Source organism: Meriones unguiculatus, chromosome 9, assembly GCF_030254825.1.
Source record: "Meriones unguiculatus strain TT.TT164.6M chromosome 9, Bangor_MerUng_6.1, whole genome shotgun sequence".
In the NCBI taxonomy this organism is placed as follows: Eukaryota; Metazoa; Chordata; class Mammalia; order Rodentia; family Muridae; genus Meriones; species Meriones unguiculatus.
In genome coordinates, this window is record NC_083357.1 from 79,536,040 (window position 1) to 79,560,039 (window position 24,000).

Sequence of the window (24,000 nt, forward strand, 5' to 3'; positions counted from 1 at the left end):
CAATGTCGAACTTGGAAACCTCAGCATGTTTAATTTTACATTGTGAGACTGTCTTTTTCAGCTCCATAAGAATTTTTTTGATTGGCTTTTCCCTAGGAGCATCCAGACCTTTACTTCTCTACAAATTATTTTATATCTGAAAAAATAAAGTATTGTGATTGCTTGGAGATTTTAAGAATTTGAATTTTAACTTCTAAGGATTTAAATATCATACAATACATGAAAAAGTTAATAACAAAATATTTTACCTTATCCTGTTTGACATAGCACTTTTTTGTGTGTATTATTTGTTATTTGAGTAAATCCCCTGTGAAGACAATTATGTTTGAGAATACAGTGACTGTGCTGATGGAAAAGGTGTTTGTATATTAATATTTTTATATATTTATTACATTAGTGAGTAAAAACCTTGTTCTATTTTATAGTAGCACAACCGTCTGCCTCATAACAGTATTCAGTATTGAGTAATATAATTGGTATTAAAAGAAATTCACACCAGAAACAAAAGATAAATTATTAATTATTTATATTTTGTCTTATATTATTATCACACTATTTTGAGGCCCTTTCTTTCTTTCTTTCTTTCTTTCTTTCTTTCTTTCTTTCTTTCTTTCTTCTCTCCCTTTCTATACTTTTCCCAACTTTATTAAAAGAAAAAAAAAACAGCTTAGTAAATCTGTAGAATATGGTCTTTCTCTTGGGACTCCTCTCTTGAAAACGTGACATTGGATTTCCAAACACACGGCAGTGTGCACAGTTCCTGTCACACTGATCAGACAAGAAGCTGATATCCTGATGTGCTCATCTTCCAACTTTCCCTACTCTGTGGTCTGTCTTTGGCTCAGCAGTGATTGCCGAACAGCTGCAGTGGATTCACTAATTTTCATCTTTAGCTCTCTGACCTCTTCTATGTGATGCAACCAGAGCATCCGAGCAGCTCGTTAAAAGCTGCATCTCTTATGTCAAAGCCAAGAACATGTATTTCTAAAGCAAAGAGTAAGCCTTCTTTTGTCTCATTTGCTTTAGCAACTGCAGCCTGGGTTAGGCTCCTGAACCGGAAACACCAATTGCCTTAAGCACTACCAAGTAATCATCATGACTCTAAATCTATAGGTTTTAGCCTGAGCTTGTACAGCAGCCTTAAAACCAGGATTATTTACATTCAAGTTGAACAATGGCTTTGCATTTTTAGCTGCATTGTCAGTATTTTTCCTGGTATCTGGTACTAAATCCTTATATTTTTCAGCATTATGTCTGTACTCATGCCTAACAATTAAACCAAGAAGCCAGTCAGTTGCTTCTTTCTGAAACTGATTCTTAAAGAGACAGTTCACATCTCTGAAGTACTTTTTTAAGAACTTGGAGAAAACAGAACAGGACAGGAGCCTACCACAGAGTACCTCTGAAAAACTCTACCCATCAGGGTATCGAAGCAGATACTGAGACTCATAACCAAACCTTAGGCAGAGTGCAGGTAATCTTATGTTTTGTCTTTACAAATCTCAGAAATAAAATCAAGAGAGTAAAAGAAAAAAAAAAACTTAAATAATTATTTTCAAATAAAAAATATAAATATTACATGACTAAGTTTCTTCATGAGTTGTGAAATTTAAGTTAATTTAACTTAACTTATTTTACCGTATACATTATGTAGCATTTTATTTGTGCTTCATATTATGTTTTCATTATATTTATTATAATTATATATTTTTATACATAGTTTTTCTTATATTTATTACACAAAAAAATATAGAAAGGAAAATTCATTTCCTTTTTCTTTTTATGTGATCTTACTATTTACGTTAAAAATATCAAAAGGGGAGAGAAAAATCCCTGTTTGCATTTTACTAAAGAAATAATACTAAATAAATAAATAAATAAATAAATAAATTTATTTATTTACTAAATAAATAAATTTATTTATTTACTAAATAAATAAATGTGAATAGAAGGCCCTAGCTGTTATAGGTCCAGCCTATGAGTATTGTCAGGAAGCATTGTCAGTCCAGGCCTAAAGGCACTTGTGTGCCCACAGGAAGGCTGGCAAATGAATCCCCTGCAAGCCTCCAAACCTGAAATCTCAGCCATGGGCCTCATGTTCAGTGGAGTTCCTGGTCACCCTCTCATGTTATCAAAACACAGAATTCTGCTGGAAAGACATTGTCCCGGGACTCCCAAATTGGAAAGATCGTCTGTACCAGGAACCGCATTTCCCCTTACATCTTTTCTAGTGGGTGTTCCTCTAGTTGGATAATTCATCAATAATTTTACTTTTGCAATTTAAAATCATGAGAAATAGTGGAGCCGGGATGAAACATTAGTGTTTGCTCTCTTGAAAGTTCTCTTCTTCTGATCTTCCACAGCCTGCAGCTTACAGGCAATGCACACACAGTTCACAAAGACATTCATTGCTTTCCGACTTGCTCGTTCAATAATGTTGTTACAAGAGGGTCAAGGGTGCAAATATCTTTCAACGGGAGTCTCCGGTGCAAAGCCGACTTTACCCAGAAAAAGCGTTAACTTTAATATGAATTCGCTTGAAAACTTTTAAGTATTTAAAGATTTCATTGTTCGGATTTTGGAAAAGAAAATGAGTGGGTCAATATATCCTTAAGAGGAACCCTAAGTTTTAAAGAGTGACGCCATGATAGGGAACCCGCCCCTGACCCTGCTTGGTAGGCCAGGAACCAGAGGCTAGATACGCTAGAAACCTAGGACAGAACCAAACATGACGGGTTTCTTTTTAAATGTCAGCGAAGTGATTGACTGAAATGATTCCTAATGATATTCTGCTGTACTCACAACAGCAGCCTAGCATAATTGTCATCAGAGAGACTTCATTCTGCAGCTGACAGAAAACACATGTCGAGACCCAAAAGAAAACATTTGGCAGAAATTGGGAAATCCTGTGGAAGAGGGGGAGGAAGACTTGTAGTAGCCAGAGCACTTAAGACTCCACAAGAAAAGCCACAGAATCAACTATCCAAGGCTCAAAGGGGTTCTCAGAGACTGAATTAATAACCGGAAATCCTACATGTTTTTGACATATGTTATGGGTGTGTAGCTTGATCTTAATGACGGGGTTGGGGCTGCTCTCATTCTTTTGCCTGCATTTAGGACCCTTACCCTCTTCCTAGGTTTTTCTCTTCCAGCCTTAACAGTAGGGGAAGTGCCTATGCTTATTGCAACTTGCCACGTTTAGTTGAAAATCCGTAGGAATCCTGCACTTTTCTGAGAAGAAATGGAGAAAAAAAAAAAAAACTGGTGGGGGAGAGGGGAAGTGTCTGTGGGAGACTGGAGGTGAGGAGGGAGAGGAAACTGCAACATATGAGAGAAGAAATTAAAAAATAAAAGAGCATCCCCTCCCACATCATCTAGCTATAATTATGAACACATCTTTTTAAAAAACTTTAAAATTTGAAATCATAATATACACACAGAAGTTACATCCTTGAAGAAATTTAGGTAAAAGCTGCCAGCCTACTTAATTAGAATACAGTATCTAAACTAGACAATTTGTCTTGTAAAATATAACTAACTGTATACATATAACTTCTCATATTAAATCAGTATTGATATGCACTGATTTGTGTATGTATATAATTCAAAGACCTGTTAAAGTATGAATTTATTAAATTTTTATGGATGCATGTTTAAATAACATAAAATCATCTTTAAAAATGGTTTCCCTTTTTCAATAAGATTACTTCAGTTATTTTGCCTTTGAGTCAAAAGGATGATAGAATGGTGACTATAAGGGACGAAGCTGACTGGGTGGGTGTATATCAGAATGGTGGTGAACATGGTTCTTAGGTTTTCGCTTAGATGGAAGGTGTACCAAACCTGCTGTGAGTACAGTTGATACATTGTTTAAAGGAATTAGCACTGAGTGTAGTGCTCCCATTACAAAATGTAGCTGTATGAGGTATTACATTTTTTATTAGGAAGATTCAGCAAGTCTGCAGCCAAAACGTGATAGTGCATACAGTATTTGCAAGTAAGTTTATATCATTTGAAAATAAAATATCTCTGTCTGGCTCAGAGTTTAAAAGCACATGCTGCTCTTCCAGAGAACACTGGTTGTTCCCAACTACTGTATGTCCGGTTCTAGGGGATCCCATACCCTCTTCTTGTTTCTGCAGACACCAGCACACACACGAACATACCTGCAGACACCGCACATGCAGAATTAAAAATAAGTCTCGAAAAGAAACTCCACCTTTAACAAGGGGGAGAAGACAAGTAGAGAACAAGCATGCCAAGGAATAACCACCCTAACCTGTACCTCAGACTCAACCTAAAACTTTTGAGTTAAATTGTAGCAATAAATAATCATTATTCTATAATTTTACATGTTTATTTGGTGAGATATGAGAGTTATATTTAATGTTTAAATAGCCTACAAACAATTCCATTTTATGAGACAGCTATTTTGTAGAACATCAGAAAATAAAGCACTAATTTTTGTTGCCATCAACGTTATGGTTGCTAATTAAAACTGAAGCAATCCAGCAATAATATAGAGACTAATTATTTGAAAGAAAGAGTTGCACACATTAGATATTCAGAAGACATTTCACCAGCATTTTCTAGATCTCACTGCATATCAGAGACTGAGTGTCAAATATGAGTACTTTTCAAAGGTTTTGATATAAAAAAGTAAGATTGGCTTTACATGTTTGATAGCATGCTGATGTCTTTATGAAAATAAAGAGTTTCATGTGGGTACTTGAATGCAGAATGAACAGGAGTTATTAGATTTCTGAGCAGTCTATTCTAAAATAAAGACCAAGATAAATACTGTATCTCTGTGGATAAAATATTCATATTTTTCTTCCTATGGTTAATATTTTGTTTTGGGAAAGAGTATCAGTAAGAATAAATGCTTTTAACATTTATTTCTTTATGATTTATTTTGCACATACATCTGAATACACATATATGTGTACACTCACGCAACTGTCCTTTGGTAATAGTCTCTCCCTTTCTGCTCCCACTGAAACCCTTCCTTTTTCAAAAAAAAAAAAATTGCCTACAAGTTTCACGTCTTTTTTGTTTGTCTTAATGTGTACTACTGAGTGCTATATTCTATGATGACCTGGGTATCAATTTCAAAACAGTGCAGATTTTATAGTACCTGTGTAAATAAACACACTGTGTTATCCTCTGTTTTATATTAATATCTCAATAATTTTTGATTTAATGACAATGAAAAGACTTTATTATTCCTTGAATCTTATATTTTTATAACACCTTTAAGTAAAATCTAGAAAGATGTCTAGGAGGTTACAATATTTTTTGAGGAGCTCATACACTATATTTTGATTATATGTTCCCTTTTCCTCACTCATACTCAATCCATGTCCCCTTTCATACCTGTATAAGTAACTTTTATTCTTCTGATGTAATTGTAATGTCTGAGGCTTACTGTCTCTGTCCTTTAACCTAGGCTTACTCTTGGATACTTCTAGCCTGTATACAGTCTAATCTAGGCCTAGAATGTTTTTAACCTCTGACTTACTGCTGAATAAGTTCGCCCCTTCTGGTTCTTTCTGAACTCTGCTCGTTCAGCTCAGCTGTTCTTGCTCAAATACCTCTCCAAACTGACTGATTCAACCTGGCTTCCCTCAGCTTTTGAAATCAGGTGTGGCTGCATTGTCATCTTCTGTGGCCTAGTGAGGCTGCTCCCCCCTCAAGGGGAGGTGATCAAAGAACAGGCCAATCAGTTTATGTCAGAGGCAGTCCCTCTTCCCATTACTATGGAACCCACTTGGACACTGAACTGCCGTGGGCTACATCTGTTCAGGGGTTCTAGATTATCTCCATTCATGGTACTTAGTTGGAGTATGAGTCTCAGGAAAGACCCCTGTGTTCAAATTTATGGTTCTGTTCCTCTCCTTGTAAAGTTCCTGTCCTCTCCAGATCTTACTATTTCCCACTTCTTACACAAGATTCCATGCACTCTGCCCAACAGTTGGCCATAAGTCTCAGAGTCTACTTTGATAGTCTGCAGGGCAGAGCCTTTCAGAGGCCCTCTGTGGCAGGTTCCTAACATGTTTCCTGTTTTTTTCTTCTTCTGATGTCTATCCTCATTGCCTTTTGGGATGGAGATTGAGCATTTTAGCCAGAGTCCTCTCTCTTGTTTAGTTTCTTTACATGTACAGATTTTAGTAGGTTTATCCTATATTATATGTCCATATGAGTAAGTATATACTATGTGTGTCTTTCTGTTTCTGGGACAGCTCATTTAGGATGATCCTTTCCAGTTCCCACCATTTACTGCAAATTTCATTATTTCCTTGTTTTTCATTGCTGAGTAATATTCCATTGTGTAGATGTACCACAATTTCAGCATCCATTCTTCAGTTGAGGGGCATCTGGGTTGTTTCCAGCTTCTGGCTATTACAAATAAGGCTGCTACAAACATAGTTGAGCAAATGTCCTTATTGTGTAATTGAGCCTCTTTTGGATATATGCCTAGGAATAATATAACTGGATCTTGAGGAAGCGCTATTCTTAATTGTCTGAGACAGTGCCAGATTGATTTCCAGAGTGGTTATACAAGTTTACATTCCGACCAGTGTTGGAGGAGGGTTCCCCTTTCTCCACAACCTCTCCAGCATGTGTTGTCACTTGAGTTTTTTTATCTCAGCCGGCTCTATACCAGGATGGGCTTAATCTCAGATGTTTGCATTTGTCTCCTGGAATTAATGGTGTGCCTATGTTCCAGCTGAAGCAAACACATCAAAAAGGTCTTAGAATATAACCTCTTGTCAAAGATGCCATTATATTTAATTAAAATTTCCCTATACATACCCACCTCATGTTCTATCCTCCATATATTTCAAACCTATTGTGTTGAATTTGTGCATTGTTTTATTCTTGGATATGTAATCATCCACTGATACATGGTAGATAATCTAGGGGTTATGTCCTGAAAGAAAACTAAGTCTCCTTCTAGCAGCTATGAATTACCAGTACCTCCTCAACTAGGAATGAATCTTCATGCACACAGCCCATGATGAGATTATTTCTGGTATATGCAGAAAATGTGTACATTGTTTCAACTGTTGTGAGTTCATATGTGCAACTACCCTGTTCATGAAAACACGATTCCCTTGTAGTCACACATGATTCCCTTGTATTCACAGTCTCAGGGTATTACAACCGTCCATTTCCTTCTTTCACTATGATCTAATACCATTGCTTCTACTATCTTTACATAGTGGCAGTATGAATCTTAGGATTGCCTTCATTTTTCTTAATTTGAGAGTTACTTTTAGAATTTTTGGTCTAAAGAGATAAGGTAAAAAATAAAAATTATTTTGATTTTCTACTATTTCATTACTTTATATGGATGCAAAAATTACTTTTTTCTTTAAAACCCAATAATTTTGTAATTAATATTGATCTGTATTCATTTCATTGTATTTTAAAGCACTTTGTTTTGATCAGATAAATCTCTGCACACCCTTCTTACTTGTCATGGACACTCCACTTTTGTGTCCTGGACCACTGTTTCAACCTCTTTAGAAGTTTTAATATCTTCTAAGTTTCAAATATTCTCTTTTCTTAAATAAGATCAGTTAATGCTGCTTTTATGGACATGCATTCAAGAACATCAAGTAAAGGGCCTTATGTATCCTTCTCCATTTTTGCTGGAAGTTGTGGCGGCTTAATCTTGTTCAAGTCTTATATAGGCAACCGTTGTTATTCTGAGCTCATGAATGAACTGTCCTCCTCATAGTGAGAAGACACTATTTTCTAGCCATCCTCCCCAATGTCTTACTCTTGCAATCTTTTCACTAAATTCACTGTGAGTCTTTTTCTTTGAGCCTTTATAGGAGGAGTGTGACTAAGTCTTCCCTCTGTTACTGACTTCTCCACAGAGACTTTTCTCTACATATTGACTGGATGTGAACCTCTGTATTAACATGAGACTACGGCCAAAGGAAACATCCATGATGAGCTGTGACAACTACTTAAATATATGTGTAAAGGGGTAAGTATTTAGAATGCATTTTGAATGCATATTTTTTTCACTAAATTTATAGTTTTTTTTTTCTTTCAACTTTTATGAATTTCACAACGTGCACCCCAGTCCCACTCATCTCCCCTCCCCTTGTACCTGTGTTCCACCCTTGCACCCTTCCTGCCCACCACCAACAGAGAAAAAAATTTGTTCTGAAAGCTACTATACTATCAATACTGGAACCTCACTGGGACACTTCTCAGATATCCTTTTATTACCCCAGTTTATGAAGATCCTGTCATTTTGGATCGGTAGGACCAGCCCCTTCACACATTCCAGTCGATCATTAATGGTGTCGATGTTGGGGTAGGCCAATCCAAAGTCCTGGATCTGGTCCTGAGAGGTATCTGAGCTGGTTAGCCTGCCAGCTGTCCCACATCCACAAAGTGAGCTCTCCTGTTTTTCCCCAGCTGCCCCATCCACTGGGCAGAGTCAGCTCTCCTGCTGTCATGCCCTTGGGCTGGTTCATCTGCAACTGTGCCATCAGGGAGAGCTCTATTGTGAAGCCCAGGGGAGGTGGCGGGCTCTCTCTCCCAGGTGTTGCAACATGCAATGGGCTGGGGCAGCTCTCCCACTCTCATGTCCTCAGGTGTCAGGGTAGGTAGGTGGATGAGGAAGAGCTCCCCTTCTTTGAGGAGTAGGGGAGGGTGGATAAAGGAAGGAGGGTGAGACTGAGAAGGGAGGAGGGAAGGGGCTATGACCAGGAAGTACTGAGTTATTTTTAAAAAAATCTAAAAATAACATGTTTTTTGTTTGTAAGATGGTGTAAAAGAGAAAAGAAGGAATTTGAAGGGATGGAAAAGAAAGGATGACGACGTCCATTTTGAGTATCATTAAGTGATGAAAGGATAGGGACATGTGAATTCAGGAAGGTGACTGATCTCAAACAAGAAGAGGACTCGGTTTAGCTAAAACATTGTGAGAATACATATACGTACATGAACATGTAAAAAAAAACTAATTTCTTCAAAAAGAGTTTTTTAAAATTTATTTTTATTAATTACAGTTTATTCACTTGGTATCCCAGTTATATCCATCCTCTTCCCCTCTCAATATCACCTTCCCTCCCTCATCTCCTCTCATGCCCCTTTCTAAGACCACCATGTATAGCAGAGGTCCTCCTCCCTTTCCCTCTGATGCTAGCCTATCAGGTCTCATCAGGACTGGCTGCATTGTCTTCCTCTGTAGCCTGGTAAGGCTGCTTCCTCCTCAGGGGTAGATAATCGAAGAACCAGCCACTTGGAGACTGAGCTGCCTAATGGTCTACATTAGAGCAGAGGTTCTAGGTGATCTCAATGCATGGCCCTTGGTTGGAGTATCAGTCTTAGAAAAGAGCTCTGGGCCCAGATTTTTGGTTTTGTTGCTCTCCTTATGGAGCTCCTGTCCACTCCAGGTCTTACTATATACCCCTTCTTTCATAAGATTCCCTGTACTCTGCCCAAACTTTGTCCATGAGTCTCAGGATCTGTTTTTATACCCTGCTTGTAGAGTCTTTCAGAGTCCCACTCTGGTAGGCTCCTATCCTGAAAAAGAGTTTATTCTTAATATCTCTCTTAGTTTGAATCTTATTGCTGAGAAGAGACACATGACCAAAGCAACATTTAATTGTGGCTGGCTTACAGTTTCAAAGGTTTAGTCCATTACCCACACAACAGGAACCCTGGCTGTGTGCAGGCAGACAGACATCTTGCTGGAGCAGCTGAAAGTTCTATATTTTGATCAAAAGGCAGCTAGGAGGAGACTGGATTTGTTTTTCAATGGGTGTAGCTTGACCATTTAAGATGTCAGAGCCCTGCCTCCAGAGTGACACACTTCCTCTATGAAGGCCACACCTCCTGCAATAAAGCCACACCTTCTAATAGAGCACTCACTATGGCCAAGCATTCAAACGCACGAATCTATAGGGCCAGACCTGCTGGGAGCCAAACCTATTTACTGAAGCCAAAGCCAATTAGTGAGCCAAAGCCATTTAGTGGAGCCAATGCCAATTAGTGGAAAAGTTACCAACAGCTGCACTAGGACCCTAGGTCATGGGTGATGGATTTATGTAAGAACATCTGCTCCTTAGTCTTGGAGCATCCTTGAGATACCTTAAGGAAACATTCTTACATTATCTTGCAGGTGTGGAATCTCAAACCATAAAACACTCTTGCTATCTTCTGCAGCAGTAAATTAGCCTTCCCCTTTCCTGCCTTCTCCCTATTATAGTTGTATAAAATTTTCAAATAAAGGAGGCTTTGATCAGACAAACAGATTTAGCTTCATTCTTTGTGTCTCTTTGTCCTACTTCATTCTTTCCACACACACCCTCCCCCCTTTAGGAACCCATTGAAGTCCCGCGGGTCAGGACACAGACCTACTCATACCACCACAACATCAAAATTTAAAGTTCTTCCAATAATGTCACGGCAAAGATAGATACGTGGGCAGCTGTCATTAATTCAATTACCTAATGAATAAATATTAAGAACGACTATTGAAAACAATGTAGAATGCAAATCAAGTGATTACTATATTGAGTTTAAAGCAGTTAATATGACCTAATAGTAATGTGTGATGATAATATTAGTTAAAGTATTCCTTGAAATTTTTGGCATAGAACCAGAAGAGCTTGAATAGATATCTGAATACATAAAATTCAAGACCACAATTGTCAGGATAATAAGTAGTTCACCTTATGTTTATTAAAGGACACATACCCATATTTCATAGTTTTGTAAACTATGCTCATTTATTTAACTATATTTTGGTTTATTTTATCAACAAATCATACTTTTGGAAAATGACTTAAATAGATACAAATATTAATATTACAGTATATTTCCAGAAGACAGGAAATTAATTGCCTAAGTTATTATTCATTAGACTTCATTTAGGCTTGTAGATTAATTATTAAATAAATTTATCATAATAACTTCCTCACATTTTCAATTTTGAAATGAAACATATTTTATTAGTTAGACATAAATACAGCTTATATTAGATAATTATGACCACAGGTTATATTAGAAAATTATAGTCACACTATATTCTCCAAAATCCTATAAATATTATATTTCATGAAGTTAGTAAAATGAAATTTCCTTAATGATAAGTGTAGAAGAGCTTTAAAATGACAGTTCATCATTTAATCTATAATTGACCAATAAATATGACTGAAGATCATCTTACTTGAGTGGCAATAATTAGAGATTTTATATTTATATGATTTAATAAATGAGAATGATTTTAATGTTAGTGATAATTTCATTTTGTAAATTAGGCAAAGTCAGAACTTATACTTCCTTTGGAGTCACTAAATTCTGACATTTATAACTTGGAGCAGTAACGTGGACAAAGTAAAGAGTGAAGTGAGTGGAAGGCTCAGCTACAGAAAGAATCTGTGACAGGTAATAAATAAAACAAGATGATTTTTTTTCTTTTACACTTTCACTTATGCCGATAAATTTCAATTTACTGGAGAGAATAAATTGTCCTTCAAGTTAGTTTTACAATATGGGATGCTTATCTGTATATTCTAGAATTGTTAAATTTCATCCCCTCATCAAAGGCGTCTGAGAAAAAACACATGATCTTGGCCTCTGAAAGGGCCATGTCTTTTACGTGGAGGTAAAACTTACATGTATAAAATTCAGCCTACTTAAATGTATAAGCATCATACCCCAACTGTTTTTGTTAAAATACATGGGTAATAATCCAAAGCTACATTGTTTTGTGAATCTCTGTTAAAAATATAAATTTTTTCATCTGAAGTAGCTCACCTGTATACCGACTGAATCTGCTCTTAGGGTAGTTTTATTTGAATTCTGCTTTTATACTATCTGTTTAAATTTAAGTATTTAAGTTCAGTTTATTCTCAGCAAACTAGTGAGCTACAAAATTAGCACAGAGAAATGAGTAGCTTTCCTAAAAGCAAATAGTAAACACTCCAAGAAAGAAGCCAGAGAAACAATCCAATTCACAATAGATTCAAAGTAAATATCTTTGAATAAACATAACAAAGGGAATAAAAATATTGTTTAATTAAGAGGGTAGGACACTTATAAAAGAAAATTAGGCCATGAGATTTCACCTTACACCCATCAGAATGGCCAAGATGAAAAACTCAAGTGACAACACATGCTGAAGAGGTTGTGGAGAAAGAGGAACCCTCCTCCATTGCTGATGGGAATGTAAACTGGTACAACCACTTTGGAAATCAAACTGGCGCTTTCTCAGACAATTAGGAACAGTGCTTCCTCAAGATCCAGCTATACCACTCCTAGGCATATACCCCTTAATTTGCTCAAGTACACAACAAGGACATTTGCTCAACCATGTTTGTAGCAGCTTTATTTGTCATAGCCAGAACCTGGAAACAACCCAGATGTCCCTCAATGGAGGAATGGATATAGAAATTATGGTATTTTTACACAATGGAATACTACTGAGCAATCACAAAAAAGAAAAAAGAAAAAAAAAGAAAGGAAATCATGAAATTTGCAGGCAAATGGTGGGATCTAGAAAAGATCATTCTGAGTGAAATATCCCAGAAGCAGAAAGACACACAGGGTATATACTCACTCATACAGTCCTAAAAGATATGATAAATATAAAGAAATCTATCCACCTAAAGAAGATAAACCAGAAAGAGGATCAATCCTCACTTAGAAAGACAAATGGGAGGTGCATTGGACATAGGAGAAAACAAATAACAGGACAGGAGCCCACCACAGAGGGCCCCTGAGAGACTCTACCTTGCAGTGTATGAAAGCAAATACTAAGACTCATAACCAAACTTTTGTCAGAATGCAGGGAATCATATGAAAGAAGGGGGAGTTTGTATGACGTGGAAAGAATAGGAGCTCCACAAGGACCAAATATATCTGGGCTCAGGGGTCTTTTCTGAGACTGATAATCTACCAAGGACCATGTATAGATATAACCTAGAACCTCTGCTCAGATGAAGCCTGTGGTAGCTCAGTAACCAATTGGTTTCCTATAGTAACAGGAACAAGGACTATTTCTGACAGGAACTCAATGACTGGCTCTTTGACTCCCAACACCCAAGGGAGGAGCAGCCCTGCTAGGCCACAGAGGAAGACTTTGCAGTCAGTCCTGAAGATACCTGATAAAACAGGGTCAGATGAAAGGGGAGGAGGTCGTCCCCAATCAGTGGAACGGGGCAGGGAGGAGATGAGGGAGGGAGGGTTTGGGAGGGAATGCGGGAGCAGGACACAGCTGGGATACAGAGGTAATAAAATGTAACTAATAATAATAATAATAATAAAGAAAATTAGGAAGATATCAGATAGGCAAATCTTTTATGCTCATGGATTAATATGATTAATATTGTGAAAATGGCCATTTTTTTTGAAAGCAGTCCTCAGATTTAATGCAATTCTCAGCAAAATTTGACTGCATTTTATCATGATAATTGGACAAGGCAGCAAATTACCTATGTAAATCGAAGACCCCCAATAGTTAAAACAACGTCAAACAGCAAAAACAATGGAGTGATGCTCAGTTTTTTAATATAAATGAAATACTGTAATTTTTAGGTAATTGGTTGCAACTGAAAACAATTTCTCAGGGGAGAAATCCAGATACTGAAAGACAAAAATCACATATTTTCTTTACTTGTTAGGTTTAAAGCTTTCGGTTACATCTGGATCTGTGGAGTATTGATAGAGGTCTTGAACTAGGGATGGGCCATAAGGGGAATTGGTATGCTTTCAAAGGCAGAGAGATAAAATGCAGTGTTGTAAATAGTTAGTGTACAGTAATACAATGGGAAAGAGTTAAACTGGATTAGGAGATGGAATGGTAGGGTAGAAGAGAAAACATGAGGAAGAATAACTGAGGTAGACAAATTAATAACATATATGGTGACCTACTACTGTATGTGCTTCATAAAATATGTAAGTATACATATACGATTTAAATGGAAGTAGTCTATTTTGAAGTTCCCACCAAACTCCTGAATAGCAGGTTTTTCTCATCTTAAGATTATTGCTGTTTTTTGTTGTTTTTTTTTTCTGACCCTCAGTGGGGTTCAGCCTTACCAGGTCACAGAGGAAGAAAATGCAACCACTCCTGATGAGAACTGATAGACTAGGATCATATGGAAGGGGAGAAGGACATCCCCAATCAGTGGACTGGGAGAAGGGCATGGGTGGAGAAGAGGGAGGGAAGGCGGGGTTGGGAAAGGAAGAGGGAGGGAACTACAGGTGGGATACAAAGGGAATAAACTGTAACTAATTAAAAAAATAAAAATAAACAATAAAAGTTGTTGTTGTTTTTTTTTTTTTTTTTTTTAAGATTATTTACCATGGCTTTTTTGGTCTCCTTGTGGGGCCCCTGTACCCTCCTTAGACAGTCCACAGAGAAACAGGATTTAGGCAGTCCTAATGGGAACTGAAAGGCCAGGGTCACACAGTAGGGGAGGATATTTTTACATGTGTGTATCTAAGCAAGGTAAAATTAAAAATTTAATCAAACCATACTCACTTAGATACATAGTATGGTTTATAGCAATTTTAATTCAGCAACGTAGCTGCTCTGGCAAGGGATCATACCCAAAGAACTTCTTGGTCTGTGAGATCCACCTGGAATGATATCTTTAATTCCTCTGGCTGCAGTTCTGACAAGCCCTTTAGCATGCACCTTTAAACTCAAACAATGACTATAGAGTCAGTTTGTAGAAGAAACATGGGTGCATGTTTGCAAGTGACATCTAATTGAGGGGCAGAGAAAGTGATGACTCCCAGAAAGATTTGACAAAATGAGTGAGAGATAGAATACAGTCAACTCTCATGAGAACAGACAAGAAAGAGGAGTGACGGAGTGAAGGAGGAAAGCAGCAACAGCAGCTGAGAGGGGAGGTTCAGGGAGTGCAGTTCAGTTGCTGAGTTGAAGTCTGCCAGTAAGTAGGAGTCAACTGAGTGTCAGTGCACTGGACTTGAGTTTGTTGCAGTTCAGTTGGTGGCAGTTCACTTCATGGAGTTCAGGGGCAGTTTTGCTGGGACAGATTTCGAGAGACAGGTTGAAAGCAAAGACAGACTAAGCCAGAAAACGAGAAAGAACCAGAAGATTGGAATAGATTGTGTTTGTTTGAGGCCAAGCAGAACAATTTGTCAGAAACCGACTGAAGCCAGTTTGAACCAGTCAGTCAGCTTTGAGAGGAGTTTGAGCCAGAACATCTGAGTTGATCCAGCCAATCAGAGGAGGACATAGCAGCCAGTCCTGAAGATACCTGATAAGCTAGGGTCAGATGCAAGGGGAAGAGGACGTCCTCTAGCAGTGGACTTGGAAAGGGGCAGGGAGGAGATGAGGGAGGAAGGATGGACTTGGGAGGGAATGAGGGAGAGGGCTAAGTCTGGGATACAAAGTAAATAACCTGTGATTAATATAAAAAAAAATTAATGAAAAAATAAAAAAAAAGAACTAGAAAGGTGAATTTATTCAGCAGTAAGCTTCAAAAATGGCAATTACAGAAGGCAAATAAAAGATACTTTTACATCTGTCACTCAGTGTGGTTGGAAGGAAAAACCCCTGACAAAAACATCACACAGGACAGGAGATATCTGACAGAAAGCTACAGAGGTTAAACTGACCAGGGGTAATCTCCAGAGAACCCATCTGAGTTTTTTTGTTTGTTTGTTTGGTTTTTTGTTTGTTTGTTTGTTTGTTTGTTTAGCTAGACACCCAGAGAGACTTGGAAGATACTGAAGTGTGTCGGAGTGTGTGTGTCGGGGGGAGATAAACAGCCTTGGGGGGGAGGGGGACTTCTTCAGAGCAGAAGACACAGAAACAGTAAATCACAGCAAGCCACCCCAAAAGACAATTTTAATGATATAAACAGACCTTTCCTGCATTACTTAATGGAAAATTCCATTCCAGATTCCTTAAGACCAAGGATAAGAATTGAAGGGATTAAAATCATTACTTGAAAAACCCATCACAGTATTTATTTTAATTGTGACCTTTGAAGCAAACCCCTCACTGTTTTAAATTGCAATATTTGTATATTTTCTCATAAAAAGGTTGAAAAAGTAGTTGTGCAACAAGAAAAAAAAATATCTATGACAGTACAAAGGCTCCAGATACAAAAGACAGGAAGTAAGAAAAGAGGAAATGCTTAATTCTGAACCTAGGGTACTTAATGAAATTCACAACAAGCTAGACATTCCATTAACAATGTCTAAAAAGTCAGGTTCAGTTCCCTGGTGTGGAGGAAGGCTTACTGACATGGAGCCAGGCATTGAATGTGTGTGCCTAAGTGGCTAGTTCATGTGTGGGTTCATAAAGAGCTAATGGTACCTTTTTAAACATAAAGGATAATTAAGATTAGTTGAAAGACATTTGGATGTAGGAGAAAAAAAATTGAGTCTGATTAATCTATATACTTTAAAGATGTTTTAACATCAGAATGAAAGTCAGGGAATGTGTTACACTGGGGAAGAGGTTTTGTCTATTTTCACAGGTGATGAAATTTTGATGGATTCCATAAAAATTAATAAAGATCTGACCTGAATAAGAGAAACTTCCACAAGAAAGGCAAGACTAAAGCAAGGAAGAGACACAGAAAGACAGTAACAGAGGTAGATGACAAAGAAAGCTGATTATCCCTGCAGAGAGACAACTCAACAAACTGGCTGAAAAAGGACAGATAGTTCATCAAACAGGCATACAGGAAAACTTTGATGTTGAAATAGGCATTTGCTGAAGGACAGATGATAAGGACTTCAGCTAAGAAGATTATTACATCAACAGATCTTCATAAGGACATTCAGACTGCTAAGTTTATTGGACTGATAATTATATTTATTATAATAGTTAAACTGTGTACAATTTTTAGTCTAAGAAGAATGGGGGGTCTTTGTAGAGAAATCTTAACCGAGTAGAAGGATGCTCTCATAAGGAACTCAACAGTAAGCCATGGAGACAATTACAAGAAGCAAACAAAAGATACTTTTACAGTAGATCTGCCTATAATGACAAAACTTTTGATACACTCTGAATGCCTATCAAAAATGACATAGAAAAATAATGTTCAACCAAATTGGATATTATTGGAATGTGACAATAAAGCTATAAATAATTTTATTTTACATTAGTATAGATAAATAACTTTATAAATAATAAAGTGTTGATGACACATGCTTTATCATGTGCTGGTAGATGATACACATGATAATGCTGTAATATACACATTTTAAGAGTTGAAACCTGATGCATGATATGTAGTAGTACATGTCCTGATATAAATCTTCAACACCATTCTTTAAAGGCACAATTTGAATTAAAATTCCATACTATTCCTAATTAAATATTCAACTGAAATAAGATCATGGAGATAAAATCCAAACAGCAGTCAATAGTATTAGGAGGATGTACATTTAAGGAATATGAGTATCAGATTTTCTTTAGGGCTAATAAAATGAAATACTTCAAAACTCCAGGTCATTTTAGTGTTTACATAAATAAAATTTTAAATATATTCTGTTTGTTATGAATATGGTCTCAATTAAAACCATTCACTATTTTAAATTAATAATTTAATAATTATCAGTGAGTATTTTAAATTATAGTATGAAATTTAAATCAGTGTATTAACCAAGAAGTTTGTAAATATCAAATAATGAATGTCAGAGATTACAGTTGTGCTCCCCCAAAAATATTTTGTAATGATTTTGGACAAAGTTTTGGAAACCTTCCTAAAGTGAATAGTCTTTTATTTATTTAGCAAAACTAGGCAATTCCAATGACTTGAAGTATAAACAACTGGCATGCTCTATGTCGGTCACTTCAACAAGCTTGTCCAAGGAACACAGCTGGCATTGCAACAAATCCATACACCACATCAATAGAATAGAATTTGGCTAATCCTTCTTTGGGGGATTGTTTGATGGATTTTTCTTTAGATCATCTCTCTAGGATGAAGAAATGCACCTTGGCAAAAACCCATAGAACATGCTGGGACTAATACTTTCACACTTACTAATTAGTTGATTTGTGTTGGTACAAGATATTCAGCAACGAATTCAAGACTGATCCTACCTAATAATTTATTAAGATACATAATTTATTAGTTCTTGCAGTGAAGATCCGAAAAAAGTAAAGTTTGTAATCACCAATATTTTCGATATATTGGACTACTCATCATTTAATATAACAAAAGTTCTAAAATTATAGAAAGTATTCAGCATTATAGGTTCTGGAATAAAGATGTATAGAGATGCTTTGAACTTTGAATCAAACCATTCCAGAAAGTATACGTAATGCAATGCCTTGTATTTTGTACATTACTAGGAAAACCTCAAATAAGAATTCCTGTGGGAAAACCAAAATTAGGAGCTTGAAGTTATCTAAATATGTTTAGAAATAGTAACTGATAATAAATATCCTCTCATAGAAGAGAACAACATGGTTTTTATGTTTTAAAATAAAGACTAATTACTCAGCTCCAATGATGTAACATAATAATTTTTATATAGAATGTCACCTATATATCATTTTTTATGTAATGTGTGCCAAGGAAAGAAAACCAGAAATATGTCCATAATTAAATATAATATAATTCAGTGTCAGGAAGAGCATCAGTTATTATAGCAATTGTGGGTTATTTTGTGCAATGATAGATTTTCTTCTACTTCTCCTTCAGAGTGATATGGATAATATTTGATAACATATAATTTTTTACTGAGAATAATATTGGAATGGAAAACGGGCAGCAGTAAAGATTGAGAAGTTTATATAATGGTACCTCAGAAAAGACCCTGTGCCCAGATATATTTGGTCCTTGTGGAGCTCCTATCCTTTCCCCATCAGACTAACTCCCCTTCTTTCTTATGATTCCCTGTACTCTGCCAAAGGTTTGGTCATGAGTCTTTGCTTTGAAGACACTGCTAGAACCAAGGACCATGTATGGATATAACCTAGAACCTCCACTCAGATGTAGCCTGTGGTAGCTCAGTAACCAATTGGTTTCCCAAAGTGAGGGGAACAGGGACTATTTCTAACAGGAACTCAATGACTGGCTCTTTGGTCTCCCCACCCCCGAAGGGAGGAGCAGTCCTTTTAGGTCACAGAGGAGGGCTTTGCAGCCAGTCCTGAAGATACCTGATAAAACAGGATCAGATGAATGGGGAGGAGGTCCCCCCATCAGTGGACTTGGAAAGGGGCAGGGTGGAGATGAGGGAGGGAGGGAGGGAGGGACTGGGAGGGAATGAGGGATCGGGACACGGCTGGGATACAGAGTTAATAAAATGTAACTGATAAAAAAAAATAAAATTAAAAAAAAAAAAGAACTAACAAAAAAAAAATCTATGAAGACCTAAAAAAAAAAAAAAAAAAATAATGGTACCTCCTGCTCCCACAGTGTCCTCGTTAGGAAGATGTAGAGACCAGTCCTTGTGTTTATTCCACAGCTTATTTTTCTATCCGGAACAGCAGTAAACAACAAGACCATAACAAGCCCAGTTGGTTTAGCTATCAGTGCTTTTCTTTTTGTTGTTCTTTTCCAAATATTAATCGTTCTTACTCTGGGAGAATTAAAACTGTTTCTCATACAATTATTTTAATAGGAATAGTATTATCAATAACCCTATATTACTCTTTGTGAGACAGGTAATAAGCTTTACCAAGAGACAGTTTTAATACTTTTGTCTGGATTGAAGAAAGGTCAAAGGACCACTTCTGCCATCAGACAAAAGTTAAAAAAAAAAAAAAAAAAGGAAACAGTGAAGAAAAAAAAAAAAAAGAAATGGGGGGGGGGTTGTAATACATGTAACTAAGTTGTAAGCTTGGGATAATGAACACATGAATTTGTAATACATATTGATAGCAGTATTTCAGTGTTATCTTTTTCTTCTCTTAAAATCTAAACACCTTTAGTAATAGGTCCATATTTGAAAATATTAACACAACGTTACAAGCCAGGGGATTGAATAAGAATTGAATAGAACAGAGTAATTGAAAAGTGGTTGTAAATGCTTTCTATGCATATAGAAAATGCACTTTTAAGTATGATGTCTCATACAAAGTTGACTAAGTGCTATTTTCTATGTAATTTTTTATATTTATTCATGATTATGGAACATCTTTAAATACTGTATCAGGTCAGTGTTTGCTGACAAACACTGTTGCTGAGAAACTACAGTTGGCATCCACAAAAAAGACATTAACTAAAAACACCTGATATTCTTTTTCCACACTCCCATAAATAATGCTATGATGCCTGTACATTTCATTACAGAATTATAATGAAATGATTCAGGATTGATCAGTGAAATCGTGTAATTATTTCCTGATATGTTCTAGAAAAATTAACTAGTAATTGTATCAAATATCTTATATACTATTATCCTCTGTTTAGCTAATTCTATTAATTCATACAAAATCTGTAGAAATTCTTAATATTCCATAGTAAACTATTTATACTAATTTGTTGGGCTTATTTTTGTCATGGACTTTCCCCTAATATTCATTCCTACTTTTCTTACTTTTGGTTGGCTTTAAACTTAGGTTTATGTCTGAACTTTTTTATAAGTTCAGGTATAAAGATACTGAAAATTAAAAATTAAAATTAAAAAATAATTTAATAAGAGACTTTTAAAATTATATTTGCTTTTAAATGATTCATTGTGTTTTGCTTTATGTATATGTGTGTTTAGATATGTGTATAGGATTGTGGTGCCAACAGAGACCACAGTTATGTGATCAATAAGGATGTAGTTACAGTTGTGAATCACCCAATGTGAGTTTAGAGAACTAAACCTGAATTCTTTGTGATAGCAGTATATTCTTTTAATTTCTGAGTTATTTCTCCAGCCCTTAGTAACAATTAATAATTTTTGTACAACTTATTTTTTTCTACTCATATTCAAACATGAAATTTTCATTGGCTGCAATGTATTTTTATATTTACTATATATGGATTGTTTCTGATATACCAGTGAATGTAGATATAACAGTTTCTTTCATGAAAGAAATTAGATATTTTAATAAGTTATAAAGCAGTTCTATGGTGCTGGTTAATTTTCATTGCCATCTTATCTTCATAATGTGCTAGGAGATTGTCGCATCTCCAGATGTTTCAATTATGAAGACTCCAGAGTCAATACACTGAGTGAGGAAGATGACTTTTGTGTGTGTGTGGTGAGCCCATCCAATGGAGTGAGGGGCAGTAGAAGAAAGAGGAAGGAAAGTGTCAGGGCTTGATCTAGTGCTGCCTATTTAAATGCTGTTTTTAGTGCCTTGAGATCTGGTTTAGCACCCTGCCATGAATATTGTCACAATGTTAAATTATCTTCTGTAACCATGTGAAAGAAAAGGAAACGGTCCCCAGTTGTCCCTGATTGGTTGATTAAAATGCCTCCAACGAGACAAGGCAGAAGGTGGTAAGCTAAGGTTCTAGGGATTTGGACGACAGAATAGGGAGAGAAAGGAAGAGGAAAAGAAATGAGGAAGCCACAATGAGTCAGCATGGAAAGGAACCATGCTGGCTGGAGGGAAGGACTTGAAGAATGGCATGAAAAGGAATGATCCAGATTTTATAAACAAACAAGTATTTATGAGATTATGGATGGGCAGTAGCCCTATTAGGAATGATTAAATCACATGGAGTAGGATGTGGGCTGGGAGATAGGAGAGAGCGTAGATGAAAGTACAAGGTGATATAAGGCATTTATAAGATCTAAGAGGTGTCTATGTCTTTATTAATTATGATAGCAGGTTAGATAATACCACTGTAATAATAAACATTATTAACATGTACTTTTAAAATTATCACAACAGGAAAGAATGAATTGACTCCTCTTTTCCTAATGTTCTGCTTCTCTCCCATTGTATAAACGGTGCTGCCAATTGCTTCATATTTTGCCTTATTAAACCTCCTGAAATCATGAGTCAAATAAAGTTTCTTTCTTTAATTAGTTACTTGTCATTTGCCAGGTTACAACAATGATAAAAAATAACTTGGATAAAAAATGTGTCTGGAGAAGCAGGGCTGTTGCTATTGATTAACCTGACCGTGGGGTTCTTTAGTTTTAAGAATCAATTTGAAGAAGAAATGTGGACGATTCAGGAGATGTGAGCTACAGAAGACCAAAATTGATGTGAGAGGAGATTACCGTTTTATTGGAGTGATGCAGATAAAAATGTAGGGTAAAGACTGGAGGAACAGACTCTACAGGGAATTAAAACATTCTGGCAGAGAATTTGCAAACATTTTGTCAATTCCTTAAAATTTTGTGGGAGTTCAAAGGTAATTTACTAATTACTTTGACCCGTAAAGATAAAGCATTTACTCTGTACCAAAGATTAAAATTCTGTTTAGTGTTTAGTTTTGACAGTCTTGTTGTTTGGGAAGAGAGAAGCTTCTGGTGGTTCCAAGGTGAACTGCAGTGGATAGATACTCTGCTGCAGCCATGATGCTTCCTCCTCTTCTCCTAGTGCCATCTCTGTATATCCATATATTACCACAAATATTCCACATGGTTTCAGCCATCAACATGTCTCATCCAAGCATACTCTTCTGGTCACTATTGTCAAACTTATTGCCTTATTGTGTGTTTTTATTCTCCTTTCATGGCTGGGATGAGCATTGGGAAACTCAATTCAACCATGTTGCTGACAACCTATACTATCTCTTCACATTACAATCATTGTTTTATTTTTTAAAACATTTCATTTTCACACTATTATAGTGGTTCGAGAAAAGAAAAATGTCTACTGCCATTTCGTTCTGGTATTTCTTCTCACAATTTTTTTCCCTTTCACAATACTCAAAGACGTCAGTAGTATTCCTTGCTTCTTCACGGATGCTATTGCACTTAAACTCCACTTTCTTCATTGCAACTCATAGTAGAGATCTGATAAAATAACATTCACTAACAACTTTTCCAAGAATGTTCTCCTGGTTACCACTCTAATTATTAAGAGAATTGAGGTAGAAAGCTTTTTTCTTAAGGATGATATCATCTAGGCATGCACAGACAGGTTAACAGAAGAACAAACTTGTAATCATTTAGCTTTCCTGTAGCATTTTTTTTTTCTGAAATATACTCTTGTGTGAATAAAGACAGAGTCCTTGCAATGGAAACACCTCAGGTAGATTCCTGTGTGTTCTGTGCCCACAAATTTACAAACATTTGTGGCTTTGTAACTATATGTCCATAATTTGTTGATACAAACTTTAACTGGAAGTTACTAGGGATAGTAGGTTACACCACTAGAGCCACTGACTAGAAAGAATTAGGTCTCATGAGAAAGACAAAGCTCCACCAACTGAGCATCATGCATAGAGAGGACCTCGACCTCATGATCAGATATAGCCAGTTGGCAGCTCAGTCTCCATGTGGATCTCCAAGTGAGGGGGGCGGGGGTTTCTTCTACCATGAACTCTGTTGCCTGCCCTTTGATCTCTCACCCCTGGTGATGTGGCCTTGCAAGTCCTCGGAGAAATAAGATCCAGGCAGTCCTGATGAGACTTAACAAGCTATGGGCAGATGGCAATGGTAGAGAACTCCCCACTTTCAGTGGAGTAGGGCAATCGAATTGGGGAAAGAGGGAAGGAAGCTGGGACTGGGGGTAGTTGAGGGAGGGGTCTTCAGTCGGGATATATAATGAATAAATTGGGAGAAAATAAAATTTAAAAATACATAATTAAAAATAAATAATAGTATTTCAAAAAATAAATAAATGCCTCTTTAAAAAAGGGAGGGATTGAGACTGCTTGTCTCCCTGTGTTTCAGTTTCCTTTCTGTTTTTGTTCCTTTGTTTTTAATGATTTATTCTTCTGTCATATATTACATTGTGACTGCAGTTTCCCCTCCCTCTACTCCTCCAAATCTCTTGCCTCACATATCCCCTCTCTCTTAACCCACTCCTCTTCCTTTTCCTTGTCCTTTTCTTCCCTTTTTCCTTCTCCTCTTCCTCCTCCTCCTTCTCTGTTTCTCCTCAGAGTAGGGCAGGCTTCCTAGTGA

General features: G+C 36.5%; 1 pseudogene; it reads right to left on the reverse strand.

Moving 5' to 3' along the window:
* Positions 1-801: 801 nt before the first annotated feature.
* Positions 802-7,059, reverse strand: LOC110543940 (RNA transcription, translation and transport factor protein-like; annotated as a pseudogene).
* Positions 7,060-24,000: the final 16,941 nt, after the last annotated feature.